Raw genomic sequence first — 19,059 nt, forward strand, 5'->3', positions numbered from 1 at the left:
TCTCCAGAGCCACAGTTTGAAGCAAATGGGAACCTGACACCTGGTTAAACCTTGCCCATGGGTTCCTCAGCCACGTGCTTGGTCAGTGACTAGGGTCCATGGGCTGAGTCATCCCAAAGACTAGAGACATCCCCAAGGGGTGAGGATAAGTTAGTTATCAGAATGACCAATATCCACAGGGCCACATGTGGTCGATGGGCCACACTGCCCTTGAGTTACTGGGAACAAACTTCCCCTGGAGGTGTTGCTGAGTCACTGTGAGTTCCAAATGGCTCAGAGAGTGAGTCACCTATTTCAAGGTGTTCACAGGATCCATAAGTCAGGAAAGCCAGTGATAAAGCAGGTCCCACGAAAGGAAGCGTGGGGTGCTTGCCTTATTCGCCACAGGCCATGACATTCCAGAGTGGGCGGATGGCTCAGAAATCCCAGAGTTCAAGGGACACCTGGAGAGAGAAGGCTGCCAGCAATTCTGTCATTTGGCGACTCAGCACAAATGTAGAAACCTTTCTGAGCCCCAAGAAGGAGGGTGTGTGTGTGTGTGTGTGTGTGTGTATATGTTAGTCACTCAGTGGTGTCCGACTCTTTGTGACCCCATGGACAGTATCCTACCAGGCTCCTATGTACATGGGGATTCTCCAGGCAAGAATACTGGAGTGGGTTGCCATGGCCTCCTCAAGAAGGAAGATAGAGAGGTAAAAATGGTCCACTTGGAACCTTTGGGAAGAACTGTGGGCTGCCTCCCATGGGAGAACTTGAGTTGGAGGAACTCTGGATCAAGTGAACACAGTCTTGCAGGTGAGTAAAATCTGAGTGGGAGACAGGAGTTTATCTAAAACTCCCATTGCTGATGTAATGATTTGAATTCAATAATTGGAAGCAAATGGCCATAACTCCTTTTATTCCTGAATCAGTTGCCGGTGACTTCAGAATCATTCCGGCCTTCTGAGAAGCTTGCTGACCACCTGGATGAGACACTAAATGCCACAGAGAACCTCTTTACTGAAGCTACTCAGAAACATGTCTCAGAGTCATGGTTGGATGTAAACTGCAAGTGATGTGAACGGTGTCAGGAATGGGGCTCTCTTTCCCCAGGGCTCTGGTTTCCTGCCACCAGGAATACAAGAGACAGGAGCAGTCATGCCCACTGACCAGACGTGCAGTGTGCCAGAGTCTGACTTTCCATGAGAGGCTGAGAGAGAGAAAACCCAGCTTCCCTGCATCATCAACATGCCACCCCTGAGTTCCTGCCCAAAGTGATGCTTGCTGTCGTTCCTCCTCTGATGACACAACAGATTGACTAAAACACATCAACTCTATTCTCAATGAGTATATCATTGCACAGATCAAATTCATGCTCACTGTATATTCTTACCATAATTTGTAGCCCAACTTTACTTTCATGTATGTATGTGTGTTTGTATGGATGTACGTGTGTATGCATGGATTCATTTATTTAGTGCTTAATGGAACTGAATAAATGTTTAAAGTTTTAATATAGTTTTAAAATTTTTATTTGAGTATAGTTGATTTACACTGTTTCAGGTTTGCTGCTGCTGCTGCTAAGTCGCTTCAGTCGTGTCCGGCTCTGTGCGACCCCATAGACGGCAGCCCACCAGGCTCCGCCATTCCTGGGATTCTCCAGGCAAGAATACTGGAGTGGGTTGCCATTTCCTTCTCCACTGCATGAATGGGAAAAGTGAAAGTGAAGTCACTCAGTCGTGTCCAACTCTTAGCAACCCCATGGACTGTAGCCTACCAGACTCCTCCGTCCATGGGATTTTCCAGGCAAGAGTACTGGAGTGGGGTGCCATTGGTTTACAACAACATTATACATGTACATATATGCATTCTTTTCAATATTTTTTCCATTATAGATTATTACAAGATATTGAATATGTCTCCCTATGCTATACAGTAGGTCTTTGTTTTTATTTTCTGTATGTTAATTACAAATTACAAATTTATCTCCCCACATCTTTTCCCGTTTAGTAACATATATTTAATTCTCACTAAATGTTTTGCTAACACACTGGAAGATAAGTTCTCTATGATGATACATGACCAAAAGCATTGCGTGTGTGTGTGTTAGTTGCTCAATCTTGTCCAACTCTTTGCAACCCCATGGACTGCAGCCCAACAGGGTACTCTGTCCATGGAATTTTTCCAGATGAGATACTGGGATGTGGTATAATTTCCTTCTCCAGGGGATCCTCCCAACCCAGGGATCAAACCCGGGGCTCCTGCATTGCAGGCAGATTCTTTACAGTCTGAGCTACCAGGGAAGCCCCAAAAGCATTGCACTGTTTTGAAAGAAACCCAAGCCAGCAGATGGAAACCCACAAATCTGCTTCCAGAGGTCCATGACCTAACTGTTTTTTTGGGGCAAGCACTGAGCCTGGGGCTCCTTCACAACAGTTGCTGGTGCCAGGGCTTGCCTGCCCTGGATGGAACACAAAGACGATTGATATGCCATAGTCATCAGCTTGGGCATTCCCCAGCAGTGAGGTGTGGTTGCAGCCTTTGTGCTGCCTTAATTCACTTTGATTTCATGTTGTAATGTTTTCCTAACAGTGTGCCATCAATTTAGATTGTTTTACATCAGTGAAGAGTTCAGGAGTTCTCTGGAAATAGGTTGCAGACAGGTCAAATCATGTTGATATTTTCTTCTGAAAGTCAGTGAATGATTGTTTCCAATTTTAGCCCCAAGAGTAAACGTAGATTCCATCAGAGTGTACAGGAAAAGAAAAACTGCTCACAGAGAGAGAATTGAGAAAGATTGGCGATAGAGTATACATGGAATAAACATGGAATATATTTTTATTTCACTCATTTTGGGTAACTAGGTGGACAATACTGATTCTTCATTTAGGAGTATACTTTACTACTAAAGTACATTCATCATAATGAGTTGTTATTGTTGTTGTTTAGTTGCTAAGTCGTGTGCAACTCTTTTGCGATCCAATGGACTGTAGCCCACCAGGCTCTTCCCTTCCATGGGATTTCCCAGGCAAGGATACTTCAGTGGGTTGCCATTTCCTTCTCCAGGGGATCTTCCCCATCCAGGGGTCGAACTTGCATCTCCTGTGCCTCCTGTCTTGGCAGGCACATTCTTTAACTGTTAAGCCATGAAGGAAGCCATAGAATAGTGTCTTGAATTGTATTAAATTTTTGTAGTATTGTACAGTGAGTTTGCTCCAGCCTGAAGCTAGCTTGCTACTGACTAGGATTAGAAAGATTACTTAGAGAATCAGAACAACTGTTAATTAGGATGAAAGTGGATTAAAAAAATACTACCTCCATTAAAACCATTAAGCAAATCCACCAAACAGCCTTAGGATACAGTGATTAAAAAAAAAAAAATCTTATGAATTCTCTGCTTTTGATGTTGATTTCTTCAAATTTTGAAATGACCTGTAAACTTTGTCATTTATGTTAGTTACCTAAACTACAGTCTTTGGCTTCCAAAAGGATGGTCAGTCCTAGGAAAGAACAAAATGAACAAGCCTGTCATTTTCATTTACTTTTGATAACTTAACAAAAATCAAAGTTGTCAATTACAACCTAAATAAACCATGCACAAATGCTGAAAAGTCTACCTGGAGTTGGGTTTTCTTGTACATAACTTGACTAACAATAAGTTCAACTACTTTTTTAGAAAGTATTTTGACAAGGTTTATGAATAGCCTTAAGTATGTCTATAAATGAAATCCATTCTTTAAATTATGTGGTTTAAGCCAGAGAAAATGTGAAATATATATATATAAGAAACCAGATGCAGCAGATGGAAAAGAGAGAGTTACAATCACTCAATTTTCTGAATAAGATCAACTTATTGCTCGCAGAGGGATAGATAATTGTTTCCTTATATTGATATAATATCTACTACATTAGTGGGGAAATGACAATAATTATATTTACTTATAACAAATAAAATATAAAGATTTTATCCAAAACTATTTTTAGGAGACAAATTCAGAACTTGAGTGTATGGATTTTATTACAATTATTCATTTCCATTTGTAGACTTTGCTGAAAAAGAAATTTAGTGGTTTCTACATCATGATGATAAAAACCATATTTAATAAACTTTCTGAAAATGAAAACATTTAATAAATATCAACCTTTCATGAGCCAATATTCCTAGTAAAAAAAAATTCAAGCATTTTGAAATATTAATCTTGCAATAGAAAGAAGAAGTCTTTGCAATTTATTTTCTTCAAGGTCATATATCTTGTATTCATCACTGGTCTACAGGAATTACACATCTCATATTGAGGGCCCAGAAATGCACATTCAGGACACAGACTCATTTTGAAAAGTTGACAAGTTTTCTCCAAGAATTCAAAAGTAGAGGTTTGTTTTATGTTATATATTGTATGAATACGACCATCTAAATGTCATGCATATTTATTCATAACTTCAAGGAGTATCTTGATTTAGGTTGGGTTCTAGGTTGGGTAGAATCTTCTTTTCTAGACACAGAAATGTTTCTGGGAGTAAAGCGACTTTCAAATAGATGTTTGAATGTTGAAAATATGAAAGATCAGTGCTTCCAAAAATTGTCTTAGGAAAAATGAAATGAAATGAGAAAATACCAATGATATCAACTGGGCTAATTAAAATCAGTGAGTTTCGAGCAATTGAATCAGGAGCTTATGAGAAGATACAAGAGCTTGAGGGTGATTTGTAGCAGAGTGAATAAATACACCATGTGTGAGAAATGCTGGGAGGCTTTCTGGCCTTTGAATCAACAGAACATTGACAATGAAATGAACAGTTAAAAGGGCTCGAGTAGGATGTACAAGAATATGAGAAGTGCTGCTGCTGCTGCTAAGTCACTTCAGTTGTGTCTGACTCTGCGTGACCCCATAGACGGCAGCCCACCAGGCTCCGCCGTCCCTGGGATTCTCCAGGCAAGAACACTGGAGGGGGTTGCCATTTCCTTCTCCAATGCATGAAATGAATGGTGAAAGTAAAGTTGTTCAGTCGTGTCCGACTCTTAGCGACCCCATGGACTGCAGACTACCAGGCTCCTCCGTCTATGGGATTCTCCAGGCAAGAGTACTGGAGTGGGGTGCCATTGCCTTCTCCATATGAGAAGTGACACTATATTAACTGGTATTAAAAAGTTTAACCAGTGCTTTTCATGCTCAGAACCTTTTGACACATGATGTTTAATCATTGATTCAAGAATTAGAAGATACTGTGGTCAAATATGGGGTTTCCCAAGTGGTGCTAGTGGTAAAGAACCTGCCTGTCAATGCAAGAGACACAAGAGATGGGTTTGATCCCTGGGTCGTGTAGATTGCCTGGAGGTAGAAATGTCAACCCACTCCATTATTCTTACCTGGGAAATTCCATGGACAGAGGAGCCTGGAGGGTTATAGTCCATGGGGTCTCGAAGAGTTGGACACGACTGAGAACTAACACACAATCTCAGGGGTAGGTGCCAGTATGCACCCCATTTAACATCAAGACACTGAGACACAGACTCCTAAGAGCTTTTCCTCTTGGGCAATCAAGCAAAAGTTGGATGTAAAGTAGGATGTAAAGTAAAAACATCTGGCACCAGAATCTCAACCATCACCTCCCCACCCATCTGTACACAGAGATGCAACCTAGTTTATAGTCCTTCTTTCCCACCTACCTTTCTTCCTTCCCATTTTTCTTCCCATCATCCACAGTCAACCATGTTAGAAGGTGCTTGACTCTCTGAGCTCCAGCTGGCTCCAATAGGTGACACAGTAGGCTCTGGATCAAAGTTAAATCAACACCTTAGCATGTCTAGCATTAAAAAGAGGAAATTTTCACCCTGATGAATTATAGAAAAGCACCCTGGAAGGAAAGAAAAAAGCCACTCTTGGAACTTTGAGGCCATCAACCCACCCATGAATCTTTCACGTGCCAGCTTATTAAACCCACTGATAAGCAAATATTAAACCAATGATTCCATGCCCCAGCCTATTGTAGACAGACGATGCTTATTTATATTTGGGTAGTTTTGCAAACTTTTTCTTAAGCTTGAACAAAATGAGCATATTTTATGTCCATAAAATTAGCTTACAGCCTGGTTGACCCATGAGAAAATTTGAACTTAGAAGGAAAAATCTGAATCTTGAACATTTGTCCTCGCTATCATGAACTTGGTAAGAACTTTCTACTTGAAAACTCTTCTGCTTCATGGTGATATTAACAAATGTGAATATTTTAAATTGTACAATGAAATGTGTCAACATTTGAAAATTGTAAATAATTGAGTGAACTCAGTTCAGTTCAGTTCAGTCGCTCAGTCATGTCCGACTTTTTGCGACCCCATTAACTGAAGAACACCAGGCCTCCCTGCCCATCACTAACTCCCGGAGTTTACCCAAACTCAAGTCCATTGAGTCGGTGATGCCATCCAACCATCTCATCCTCTGTCGTCCCCTTCTCCTCCTGCCCTCAATCTTTCCCAGCATCAGGGTCTTTTCAAATGAGTCAGCTCTTCACAGCAGGTGGCCAAAGTATTGGAGTTTCAGCTTCAACATCAGTCCTTCCAACGAATATTCAGGACTGATCTCCTTTAGGATGGACTGGTTGGATCTCCTTGCAGTCCAAGGGACTCTCAAGAGTCTTCTCCAACACCACAGTTCAAAAGCATCAATTCTTCGGCGATCAGCTTTCTTCATCGTCCAACTCTCACATCCATACATGACCACTGGAAAAACCATAGCCTTGACTAGAGGGACCTTTGTTGACAAAGTAATGTCTCTGCTTTTTAATATGCTGTCTAGGTTGGTCATAACTTTCCTTCTGAGGAATAAGTGTCTTTTAATTTCATGGCTGCAATCACCATATCCAGTGATTCTGGAGCCCAGAAAAATTAAGTCAGTCACTGTTTCCACTGTTTCCCCATCTATTTGCCATGAATGGCCACTGTATAATTACAAAAACGTGCATGGTTACAAGATTCATCCAAAATGCCAGATAAATCAATGGATTTTAACGCATTGTTGTATGAAGTGTCTATTAACATGGTTTCAGTTGCAACTAACCTTTAAAAAGCCACCACTCATTGCACATTGATGTAGAATCAAAGAAAAATTTCCCCAACTATTTGAAATGACCACTAAAACACTACAAATCTGCTTGAAGCTGAAGTTTCATTACATAATTCAACCAAAACATGTACTGCTGCAGATAGAATGCAAACAAATGTGAGAATTCAGCTCACTTTTAATTAAGCCTGCCATTAAAGAGGTTTTCAAATATGGAATAGAATTCCATCATTTTCATTATTTTTTAGTTCTTTTTCCTGAAAATATTTTTTGATAATATCATATAGGTTTATTTTTATTTTATGTTAATTAATGTATACAAATATTTCAATTTTCTCAGCTTAATTTCTAATAAGGTAAATGTCTGTGAAGTCAGTTCTCAATGATGGTAATGGTATCAGAGAGTTCTGAGACCCAAAAGTGAGGGAACAACTCTTCTGAAGGTCCTAATGGAAGGAATTTAGTTGTCTTTATTTTCATCTGAGTAGGTCCTTTTCTAAACACTAATGATGACTTTGTAACCTGTGAAAATAGCCTTGAGACTGTTGAATGTGATTTCTAAGAGAGATGAAATATTCTCTTAGCATCCTATACTTATCATATTGGGCTTCCCAGTTGGCACTAGTGATAAAGAACCTGCCTGCCAATTCAGGAGATGTAAGAGATGTAGGAGATGTAAGGATCAATCCCTGGGTCAGGAAGATTCTCTGGAAGAGGGCACGGCAACTCCAGTATTCTTACCTGGAGAATCCCATGGGCAGAGGAGTCTGGTGGGGTATGGTCCATGGGGTCACAAGGAGTTGGACATGACTGAAGTGACTTAGTACACACAGCACTGATCAAATTCATCCTGCAGACCGATGTCTTGACATCAGATAACTGACACATTCAAAATCCATCTATGTGGTAACTTTCCTATAGTTTTTCATTTCACAATTTATGAAATAATTTTTCCTCTTCATACAGCACAGTCCCATTATCCCCCAAACTTTCTGGATGCTTTTCTCCTCATCAGTGAAAGCAGAGCTGAGAGGTCCCTGTAGTTCCTTTCTTCTCCTGGTATAAGACTTTTTACCTACTTTTGCTAAATGGAAATACCTAACACGTCCAAGTGACTCTGTACTATCTGTCATCTGTTGGGGGCTTTTCTTCTTTATCATGTTTATTCTATTATATCTTGGCAGGGTTTTAAAAACCACGTGAAAAACAGGTTTTGACAATTTGAAATTGATTTTTTCCAGCCATGTTGAGGGACTTTAGAAACTGTCTCGTCCAAGCTCTTTTATTTTCCAGATGTGAAGAAGACTAGAGCGCAGAGATCGCATGACCAATCAGAGGCAGAGCTGTGCTCCCGCCCAGCGGTTCTGCGCGACCCCGCCTCCTCCCGCAGAGCAGTTTTCATCATGGGCCCTCTCCCCTTCTCTGAGGACTCTCCTGTGTCAGTGATGCTCTGGCTCAAGGCCATGTCTTTCCAGAAACCGTGGAATGACTTGATGGTTACAGCATGACCTGCCAGGGAAACAGTGCAGCATTATGATATAGGCACAATAGCACTGCAATATGCTATAGTTAATTCATTCACAATTTGCCCCATAACATCAAGTGGATGAGGCCATTCAATCAGATGTCTGTGAAAATATTCTTTTTTCTCCAAAGATCTGTTTGCCACTGAAGACACATTCAGGATGTCAGTATATTTATTTTTAGCATCTCATGAACTAGTCTTAGCAGTAAATAAAGGTAAAGGGGAGCACTGCAGAGAAGTTGTTATCAGAAAGACTGGGGATTCAAGAATGGCACCCCTCTACTCAAACAGAAAAAAATACTTGGCCACAGATGATTGATTAAAAGGTTAGCGCTAAGAAAAAAAAATATCACATCAAACAACAACAAAAATAGTGACAAAATGAGGGTTGCTGGTATTGGGAAAAGCATCCCAGCAACACCTCATCTAAGTAGGAATTGGATGGACAGCAGAGGAAGAGGCCATAGACAGGTAATAGGAGTAAAAAGGATCAGGGACCTATGCCACCCCCAGTGCCCACAACCACCGCCATGCCTTTCACCTGCCTTTTGTCTGTAGAAAAACTTGAGATGAAGAGTAAGTTTAATCAGAGAAGTGAGAAAATGCAGAAGCAAAAGAAAGCAAACAAGACAAAATAATAAGAGGAGAAGGGAGTGACAGAGGATGAGATGGTTGGATGGCACCACTGACTCAACAGACATGAGTTTGAGCACGCTCCGGGAGTTGGTGAAGGACATGGAAGCCTTGCGTGCTGCAGTCCATGGGGCTGCGAAGAGTTGGACACAACTGAGACGCTGAACAACAAAAGTTATTAAGCCAAATCAAGAAGCTTCATTTCCTCCTCAAGATCTGTAGATAATCTTCTGAGCCATATCCTATGACTGTCTTACAGATACTGAAAACCCCCATCAGGGAAGAGGAAGCTAACTACATGATGACCTGACTATGGTCATGACATAAGCTGCCTCAACTCTGAGAAATGGCCTCAAGGAAATGAAAATCTTGAAAACAATGAAGATGACACTGATCAGACCACTGATGACCAGATTCAAGACTGTCAGAGCTGACTATGCTGTTTCATCATATAGCCCCTCCCTACACCCCTGAAACGCCCCTTGAAAAGCTATTGCCCACGGATCCCTGGCAGTGGGAGCTGGTCCTCCCACGGCCTGGCACCCGTCTTCACCCCTGCTCACTCCCTCTGGGCCTGTAGTCTTTCCCCATCCCCTCCCACTCCATGGTTGCCAGCCTCAGAAATAAAGCAGACTTTCCTTTCCACCAACCTTGTCTCTTCAGTATTGGTTTTAGAGCAGGAAGCAGCCAGAACCCACTTTCAGTAACAGGAGTACAGTGAGAAGGAGAATGAAGGGAAGGGCAAAGGTCACCACAAGGAAAGCAGAAATAAATGCAGAGGATAGGACTGACCGCTGGATTTTACAGGTCTTTAGGAATAGCTGGATAGAAAAAGTTACTTAAGCTCGACAGGCAGAGTTAGCAAAAACTGGTGATCATTCAGACTGGTTACCACTGATGAGCTGTTTACTGGTGTTTGTAGAGCAGTTTTGATAAAGGACATCAAAAAGACTTGGGTTAACCTTATTCATCAGGCTTCCCTGGTGGCTCAGCAATAAAGAATCCTCCTGCCAATGCATGAGAAGCAGATTCGATCCCTGGGTTGGGAAGATCCCCTGGAAAGGGAAATATCAACCCACTCCAGTATTCTTCCTGGGAAATCCCAGGGACAGAAGAGCCTGGTGGGCTACTGTCCGTGAGGTTGCAGAGTCTGGCACGACTTAGCAACTAAACAACAACAATCTTATGCATCAGTCACTCTTATGTGTATACCAAATGGAGAAAGCATAATATTGCTCATAACCTATCCACTGCCCCTCCCAGAGTTCCTTGTGAAGTAGAAGCTTTGCAGGGCACAACTCCCCAATCAGTTCAGAGTAGACAAAGGAGCATGACTTGGTGAAAGATGGGTCAGTACTAGCCCGGAGGGATGAGTAGGGGTGGAGGTGGGTGCAAGGCCATGGGAGGGGGAATCCCTGCTCTTAGTTCCTATGGACTAAGAGATATTTTTCTCAGAGCGAGCTTCCATGTGACACGTAGCAGACTTTCCTGACCAAAACACCTCTGACCCCAGTGTTCCCTCTCCAGCTTCTGCCAGCTTCCAGGCCTGGGAGGAAAGACTCATGACTCTGAATCCCTGATTCCTAGGACGAGGAGAGTGGAGAGAGTCAGGCAGAAAGAAACCTATTGAGAGAGTGAGGAAAAGAATGATGAACTCCTGCTAAAATGACTGGCCTTTGCACTTTGTTGTGGTTGTTCAGTTTCTAAGTTGTGTCTGACTGTTTGCGACTTCATGGACTGCAGCACACCAGGCTTCCTGTCCGTCACCATCTCCCGGAGTTTGCTCAGACTGATGCCCATTGAGTCGGTGATGCCATCCAACTATCTCATCCTCTGTAGCTCACTTCTTCTCTTGCCCTCAATCTTCCCAGCATCAAGGTGTTTTCCAATGAGTCAGCTCTTCGCATCAGGTGGTCAAAGTATTATATAAATTATATATATATAAAATTTATTAAATGATTTGTTTTATGTTTTATTATGTTTATACATAATATATATTATTTAATTATATATCATGATATAAATAATATATCATTTAATAATATTATCATGATAATATATATTATCATATATATTATATATATATGATAATATATAATATATTATATACATAATAGATAACTAATAAGGACCCACTGTATAGCATAGGGAGTTCTATTCAATACTCTATAATGACCTGTATGGGAAAAACATTTGAAAAAGAGTGGATATGTGTATATGTATAACTGATTCATTTTGCTGTAGAGCAGACATTAACAAACATTGTAAATCAACTATATTCCAATAAAAAATTTAAAGCAGCGACAGGAACAAATGTTTCTTGTCTCCCAGTTCCAGATGCTACAAGTCTGAGATTAGGGTGTCAGAAAAGTTACTTCCTTCTGAGTTCAGATCTGTTCCATGCCTCTCCCTTGTGGTCCCATATTTCTGGTGATTTTCTGGCAATCGGTGTGTCCCTGGGCTTACAAACCCATCACCCGGATCTCGGCCTTTTTGATGTGGTGCTCTCCCTGTGTGTGTGCTTCTGTGTCCAGTTGTCTCTTAATGATGTGTGTACCTGCTCAGGCTCGGCCGATCCTTTGTGACCCCATGGACTGTAGCCTGCCAGGCTCCTCTGTCCATGGAACTTTCCAGGCAAGAATACTGGAACGGTTGCCATTTTTACCTCCAGGGGATCTTCTCAACCCAGGGATTGAACCTGCGTCTCTTGGGTCTTCTGCATTGACAAGCAGGTTCTTTGCCACTGCACCACTTGGGAAGTTCCTCCACCTTCTGATAAGGACAGCAATTCTATGGGATGAGGGGCACACCCTCCTGCAGTGTGACTTCATGATAGCTAGTTACATCTGCATTGACCCTATTTCCAAACAATGTCATGTTTTGAAGGGCATTGGTCAGGACTTTAACATGTGAATTTGGTGGGGTACAATCCAACCCACAGCTGTCATATTAAAGATGATGTCTCAGAATTACGTAAAGATGAAATCAAGTGCCACACATACAAGGTACTTGGCATGACCTCAGCAACACAGTCAAAGGTCATTCAGGGACTTCCCAGGGCTTCCCAGGTGGCGCTAGTGGTAAAGAACTTGCCTGCCAAAGCAGGAGATGTAAGATACGCAGGTTTGATGCCTGGGTCTGGAAGATCGCCTGGAGGAGGGCATGGGAACCCACTGCAATATTCTTGTCTGGAGAATCCCATGGACAGAGAAGCCTCGTAAGCTACAGTCCATGGTGTCTCACGGAGTCGGACATGACTTAAGCAACTTAGCACTCACACACAGGGACTTCCCTGGTGGTGCAGTGGATAAGAATCTGCCTGCTAATGCAAGGAGGACAGGAGTTTGAGCTTTGATCTAGGAAGATCCAACATGCTGCAGAGCAACAGAGCCCACGTGCCACAACTACTAAGCTCGTGCACCTAGAGCCTGTGCTCCACAACAAGAGGCGTCACAGCAGTGAGAAGCCTGTGCACTGCAGCTGGAAAGTGGCCCCCTCTCCCTACCACTAGCGGAAGCCCGAGAAACAGCAAAGAAGACCCAATGCAGCCAAAATAAAAATAAATAAAGGTCACTCAGTGTGGCTTTACTGTGTGAGCATTTATCTGTAAACTGGACTCAAGGAGACAGACTCCTTAGTGCTTTCATTAAGATTTAACGTATAGTGGTAAATGGCAACCCACTCCAGTAATCTTGCCTGGAAAATCCCATGGATGAAGGAGCCTGGCAGGTACAGCCCATGGGGTCACAAAGAATCGGACCCGACTGAGGACTTCACTTTCACTTTGTATGATTCTATCTATTCTGGTATTCACTACTTCCTAGCCTTCCTCAGGCAGAGAAAGAAAATCTTTGTCCCCAGGTCTAAGCAAAAATCAGATAAAATCTATAAAATGGGATTGCTAAAATACTTAATACATGTACTATTATTAGAGGCATGCAAGTGTTAACTCTAATCTATTCACCTACAAACTTCTTTTGGCTAACACAACACTAAGTTCTACAGTAAAATTAATCCTGGTCTTAACTGGCATGATAGAAATTGTTCTCAATTTTCCTTCCAGTGTCCTGAGTATGTTTTTCATTAATGAGGCAACCACCTATGTAAATTATGACCCGGCCAAGGCCAGCTTAATACTAAGCATGCTAAGCCATGTGTGCTGGCTTTTGGAGGCATATTTTAATTAAAAGTACAGATTTATACTTTAGATGGATGGACTGAAAGTACCATGTGTCTCAAAGAGTCTGTCCACTTTTATCAGAGTTCTGTTCACTAGATTGCCGGTTGTATGCCGTAATCCTTTTCCTGATGTAAAAACGTCTGCTTCTTAAGCTCATTTGTGTGTTTTCTTTGATGGTGATTTTGGTCAATGCATTCCATATGCTTATTACACAATGTTGGAAAATGTTATGTCTAAATTTTTTTTACATATTTTGAGTCATCAATGTTTTTGTACCGTGAATTGTCAGTTTTACACTCATTGAAACAGAGGTCACTTTCTATTTCCTGGAAAGAAATTTCTTTTTCTTAATATCATCTGGTATTTCCCAAAGTAATGCAATCAAGGAAAAATTCCTTGCCTCCTTTAAAGCCTGTAAGAATCTTTTGTTACTAAGATTCCTAAGAGCGCACTTGGGGATAATTTGGTTGAAATTGTGGCGAGGTGGTCCATGGTCAACATTCAAAGTGGATTGAGACAGGTGTAGGGAGATAGAGAAGAGTGAATTGAAGTCTACGCAAAGAGGACAGGGCAGTGTGGGGAAAGGCCTGGCTGTGACACACAGGTGCTGTGCTTAGTTGCCCAGTCATGTCTGACTCTTTGGGACCCCATGGACTGGAGCCCACCAGGCTCTTCTGTCCTTGGCATTGCCCAGACAAGAACACTGGAGTGGGTTGCCATTTCCTCCTCCAGGGGAATCTTCCCGACTCAGGGGTTGAACCAGCTCTCCTGTGTCTTCTGCCTTTGCCGGAGGATTCTTTACCCATTGAGCCATCAGGGAAGCCAGGAAGAAGTCTCAATTCTACACTAAATTCTAGGCTGTGCACGTGAACGTAATCTCAAAATGGGTTGGTGCTGGCTACTGCTCTACCAATAACTCAAATGGGAGTGAGTTTTTAGAATGGATTTTCCCATTTTACAAAAAAAGGAAAGCTAAAATATATATATGTAGCCAAAGAAAATAATTTGGATTCTTGGAATTTGTTTCAACATTTTCATATTGATAGTACAGATGTGGCTGTCATTTTAACTTATTTTTCCAGACTAAAGACTAAGTAGTGAACTTCCCTGGTGGTCCAGTGGTGCCTGACGATACAGGGGACACGGGTTCAATCCCTGGTCTGGGAAAATTCCATATACCATGGAGCAACTAAGCCCATGCGCCACAACTACTGAGCCTGTGCTCTGGAGCTTGGGAGCCACAACCACCCAAGTCCACTCACCCTAGACGCTGAGCTCCACAGCAAAAGAAGCCAATGCAATGAGAAGCCCTCTCACTGCAACTAGAGAGGAGCTCCCACTCGCGGCAACTAGAAAAGAACTGAGTGCAGCAATGAAGACAAAGTACAGGAAAATAAAAAGAGAAAGATTAAATAGGAAGTTCATACTGCCCCACTGCCCGCCTTCACAACATTTTAAGTGAATGCCATGTTTAGCATAAATAAATCTCACCAACTGGGAAATTTACGTACTTGAAGTGAGTTGAAATTGCTTAAAAATCCTATGTAAATTGTTTCAGTCTCTTAAAGACACCTGGTGTTTCATTAAGGTTAGTTTTTAGACATAATTACTGTTTGGATCATTGAGAAAAGTGATGATAACCTATTTAGTATACATATGGATTTGATCTTTTAAAAGAAAGTCAAAATATGATTACGGAGATAGGCAAAATCTGTATGTGAAAACTTTATATTGGTAATCTAAGAAGGACAATATTTAAACACGTGTTGAAATAAAGTGTCTGATTAAGACTATTTTCACTAAAATATAGAATCACTCATCTTTTTTAGGCTTCCCTGGTGGCTCAGGCGGTACAGAATCTGCCTGTAATGCAGGAGACCCTGGTGCGATCCCTGGGTTGGGAAGATCCCCTGGAGAAGGGAATGGCCACCCACTCCAGTATCCTGGCCTGGAGAATTCCATGGACAGAGGAGCCTGGTGGGCTATGGTCCATGGGATCGCAAAGAGTCAGACAGGAGAGACTACAGCTTTCACTTTCATCTTTTAAAAATACATTCACCATTTTACTTTTTCTGGAAACTTGTCTGCCTGCTCTTATTTTAGCCTTTGCATGTATTTCAGGTGGTACTCAAAAATGGCTTCAGAATACTGACTGTACATAATTAGCACATTTCTTTTTTCCCAAGTCATATTCAGCCATAGCTTCTGTCAGGTGAGTTTCTTAAGTATAACCCATTGTTCAGAGATGTTTGTTTCTCTACTTTATAGAAGCCTCTACTTTTCTTCTTCTCAGTCACTTCTTCCTAGTCGGTGGCTCTCCACAGGTGATGGTAAGATGCTTTCAGGGACGTTCTGTGATGTGTGGAAAGGTTTGGGTTGTCACGACTAGGACTGGAAGGGGTTGCTCCTGGTGACTCGTGAGTCCAGGTCGGGGCTGCTGCTGAGCATCCTGCGATGCACAGGACAGTCACCCCAACATAAAGTTCTATCACCCCAAATGCCAACAGTGTCAAGATTACAAAAATCTATTCTGAGTCATTCTAAAATGAAATGATAAATGATTATAATAATATTGCGTTGATTGAGTGGTTCCCACCTTGATGTCTGTATCTTCCTAGAGTGATTGATTCAAATTGATATTTTCTAGAGAGTGAGTCTTTTAAAAATCCACAAAAAGAATGCTCCAGAAAGGCTATTTCAAACCCATTTCCCTGTTTAGGTTTTTGCAGAATATAGAGCAGAGTTCTCTGTGCTATACAGTAGGTCACTGCTGGTTATCTTTTTTGAATATAGCAGTGTGTACATGAATTTGTAAAAGAATAGATACATGTAAATGTATATGTGGGCTTCCCAGGTGGCACTGGTGGTAAATAACCCACCTGCTGACGCAGGAGACATAGAGACACAGGTTTGATCCCTGGGTCTGGAAGATTACCTGGAGGAGGGCATGGCAACACAGTCCAGTAGTCTTGCCTAGAGAATTCCATGCACAGAGGATCCTTGTAGGCCACAGTGCCTATGGTCACAAAGAGTTGGACATGATTGAAGTGACTTAGCATGCATGCACACACAGATGTATATGTATCACTGAATCACTTTGGTGTATACCTGAAACTAGTACAGCATTGTTAAACAGATCTAGTCCAATATAAAATAAAAATTTTAAAGATAAACAAGCAAAAATGTAAATATTTTCTGCACACATTTGTTTGCTATTTGAAAGATAACATTTAAGACATATCTTTAATAATTTTCAACTTCAAGTTGCACTGTGTTGAGGCCATCTGCTTTTCTGATCATGATATTCAACTCTCTTTTTCTTTTTCCCCACTGGATTGATTATTAATGACATTATCCCAAAATATTTCACAAGAAATGTAGTGGAAATTCTTATCCATTTCATGATTGTTTCAAGCATTTGGTTTTATTGCAGAACGATGAACGTATAGATGTAAAAGTTTGGAGAGAAATGTCTTAAAACTAGCAATCATGATGATGATGAAGAAAAATTATACTTCAGTTCAGTTGAGACAGAGGATGAGATGGTTGGATGGCATCACCGACTCAATGGACATGGGTTTGAGTGGACTCCGGGAGTTGGTGATGGACAGAGAGGCCTGGTGTGCTGTGGTTCATGGGGTCGCAAAGAGTCGGACACGACGGAGTGACTGAACTGAACTGGAGTGCTGCACTTTCAGACCATCATCTTTTAGGATTTGAAATAGCTCAACTGGATTTCCATCACCTCCACTAGCTTTGTTCGTAGTGATGTTTCCTAAGGCCCACTTGATTTCACATTCCAGGATATCTGGCTCTAGGTGAGTGATCACACCATTGTGATTATCTGGGTCATGAAGATCTTTTTTTTGGAGTTCTTCTGTGTATTCTTGCCACCTCTTCTTAATATCTCCTTCTTCTGTTGGGTCCATACCATTTATGTACTTTATTGTGCCCATCTTTGCATGGAATATTCCCTTGGTATCTCTAATTTCCCTGAAGATATCTCTAGTCTTTCCCATTCCATTATTTTCCTCTATTTCTTTGCACTGATCACTGAGGAAGGCTTTCCTATCTCTCCTCGCTATTCTTTGGAACTCTGCATTCAAATGGGAATATCTTTCCTTGTCTCCTTTGCCTTTTGCTTCTCTTCTTTTCACAGCTATTTGTAAGGGCTCCTCAGACAAACATTTTGCCATTTTGCATTTATTTTTCTTGGGGATGGTCTTGATCACTCTCACCTGTACAGTGTCATGAACCTCCACCCATAGTTCTTCAAGCACTCTGTCTATCAGATCTAATTCCTTGAATCTATTTGTCACTTCCACTGTATAATCATAACGGATTTGATTTAGGTCATACCTGAATGATCTAGTGGTATTCCCTACTTTCTTCAATTTAAGTCTGCATTTGGCAATAAGGGGTTCATGATCTGAGCCACAGTCAGCTCCTGGTCTTGTTTTTGCTGATGTATAGTGCTTCTCCATTTTTGGCTGCAAATAATATAATCAATCTTATTTCAGTGTTGGCTATCTGGTGATGTCCATGTGTAGAGTCTTCTCGTGTGTTGTTGGAAGAGGGTGTTTGCTATGACCAGTGCACTCTCTTGGCAAATCTCTATTAGCCTTTGCCCTGCTTCATTTTGTACTCCAAGGCCAAATTTGCCTGTTATTCCAGGTATTTCTTGACTTTGTACTTTTGCATTCCTGTCCCCTGTAATGAAAAGGACATGTTTTTTGGGTGTTAGTTTTAGAATGTTTTATAGGTCTTCATAGAACAGTTCAACTTCAGCTTCTTCAGCGTTACTGGTCAGGGGCATAGTCTTGGATTACCATGATATTGAATTGTTTACCTTGTAAATAAACAGAGATCGTTCTGCCATTTTTGAGGTTGCATCCAAGTACTGCATTTCAGACTCTTTTGTTGACTATGATGGCTACTCCATTTCTTCTAAGGGATTCTTCCCCATAGTAGTAGATATAATGGTCATCTGTGTTAAATTCACCCATTCAAGTCCATTTAAGTTGCTGATTCCTAAACTGTCAGTGTTCACTTTTGCCATCTCCTTCGACTACTTCCAATTTGCCTCGATCTAACATCCCAGGTTTCTTTGCAATATTCCTCTTTACAGCATCGGACTTTGCTTCTGTCACCTGTCACATCCACAACTGGGTGTTGTTTTTGCTTTGGCTCCATCTCTTCATTCTTTCTAGAGTTATTTTTCCACTGATCTCCAATAGCATATTGGGCACCTACCAACCTGGGGAGTTCATCTTTCAGTGTCCTATCTTTTTGCCTTTTCATACTGTTCATGGGATTCTCAAGGCAAGAATACTGAAGTGGTTTACCATTCCCTTCTCCAGTAGACCACAGTTTGTCAGAACTCTCCAACGTGACCCTTCCATTTTGGGTGGCGCTACACGGTATGGCTCCTAGTTTCATTGATTTAGACAAGGCTGTGGTACATGTGATCAGATTGGTTAGTTTTCTGTGATTGTGGTTTTCAGTCTGTCTGTCCTCTGATGAAGAAGGATAAGAGGCTAATGGAAGCTTCCTGATGGGAGAGACTGACTGAGAGGGAATCTGGGTCTTGTTCTGATGGGCAGGGCCATGCTCAGTAAATCTCTAATCCAATTTTCTGTTAATGAGTGGGGCTGTGTTCCCTCCCTTTTGTTTACCTGGGGCCA

Source organism: Giraffa tippelskirchi, chromosome 12 (genome assembly GCF_054371585.1).
Source record: "Giraffa tippelskirchi isolate mGirTip1 chromosome 12, T2T-mGirTip1v1.2.pri, whole genome shotgun sequence".
In the NCBI taxonomy this organism is placed as follows: Eukaryota; Metazoa; Chordata; class Mammalia; order Artiodactyla; family Giraffidae; genus Giraffa; species Giraffa tippelskirchi.